Source organism: Rattus norvegicus, chromosome 20 (assembly GCF_021556685.1).
Source record: "Rattus norvegicus strain SHRSP/BbbUtx chromosome 20, alternate assembly SHRSP_T2T, whole genome shotgun sequence".
Taxonomy (NCBI): domain Eukaryota; kingdom Metazoa; phylum Chordata; class Mammalia; order Rodentia; family Muridae; genus Rattus; species Rattus norvegicus.
In genome coordinates, this window is record NC_141553.1 from 3,391,369 (window position 1) to 3,392,782 (window position 1,414).

Below are 1,414 nucleotides of genomic sequence, written 5' to 3' on the forward strand. Positions count from 1 at the left end.
ACCTCCCATGTAGCTGACATCAAACAATCAACATCATAGTCCAGGTCAGAGTTCTGCACCTACTCTGGGGCTCTGCAGCTCCTCTGAGCACTCAGGGCTCTGCCTCCTGCCTCCCCTCTTACAGGGCGTTTTCTTCCCACGGCTGGAAAAGCATGTAAAGTTCTTCTGGATGTAAGTGTGATGAGAGCAGGGCAGCATGAGACCCGAGACCCTGGAGAAGCACAGACAGCAAGGAAGCCCTGGGGCAGCTCAGCCAGCCTGGGTCCCCTTTACCCTCAGCTCCGAGGGCTCAGACTCAGTCCTCTCCGTTTCTTCCACCAGGTGGCGTTATTGCGCAAGATTGGAACTCGTCTCTTCCATCTGCAACAGGTGAGACCTGGAGGGCCAGCAGTGGGAGGGAAGATGGGGAAAGGGGACACCTTTCACTGCAGGAACGCTCTGGCTGTTTGGATGTCGGGGTCTGTTACAAATTAGCATTCAAACGTCTGAGTGGATTTCTTATAACTCATGGGGAATCAAAAACTGGCATGGGCTTACATGCAAAGTTCAGCACACACTGAGTCATCTCCCTGGGATGAGGCTGTGACCCACTGTGCACAGTAGGTCCATACAATGAAAGATCTTCTTATTTTTATATTTATACTGTTTTGCAAATTGTCGTTTCAATACACTATTTCAACCATCTCTACCTTCCTGTTACAGAGCTCTCTTCATTGGCTGGTGGTCCACTGTTGTCTGAATAGCACTGTGCCCTCCACCCCTGGCCTCACACTCTTTTTTTTTTTTTTTTGGTTCTTTTTTTTCGGAGCTGGGGACTGAACCCAGGGCCTTGCGCTTCCTAGGTAAGTGCTCTACCACTGAGCTAAATCCCCAGCCCCTGAGCTAAATCCCCAGCCCCTCTCACACTCTTGATGTGTAGAAGAAAGACCGGCAGAATTCTTTTTTTCACAGTCCACAGAGGCTTTTTATTTATGCTTTACATTTTAAAAAAGAATCCCAGGATTTTCCCTCCCGTACGTTTTCGTCTTGCCTCTTCATGGTCCATATTGCCAGCTGAGGTTGTCAGCACAATGAAACCAAACTGCCGTGATGGGAGCAGATTGTTCTGCCACTTCTCTAGGTCTTTGAGTTGAACATCAAATCTAGGGCTTATAACTCCACACTTGTTCAACCTTCCTGTGAGGGTCACAACAATCTTCCCAGCTCTGTGATCATCAATGATCTCGAATTCACCAATGTAGCCATGCTTCATCATCACAGTTAGAAACTGAACGATGACTTTGGAACACGGCCTGATGAAGACCTGGCGTTTGCCCCTCTTCTCCACACTGTTGATGCTCTTGAGAGCATCTGCCAGAACATTCATTCCCACTATGGTGACAGTGAGAGAAGATGGCTAGAGAGGCAGTATTCT

The 1,414-nt window shown here is 48.5% G+C and overlaps 1 pseudogene across 1 annotated transcript; it reads right to left on the reverse strand.

The window, feature by feature from the left end:
- Window positions 1-941: 941 nt before the first annotated feature.
- LOC147998457 (small ribosomal subunit protein uS8 pseudogene) lies at window positions 942-1,387 on the reverse strand (annotated as a pseudogene). Its single transcript, XR_015645475.1, has one exon. The product of XR_015645475.1 is annotated as a small ribosomal subunit protein uS8 pseudogene (transcript).
- Window positions 1,388-1,414: the final 27 nt, after the last annotated feature.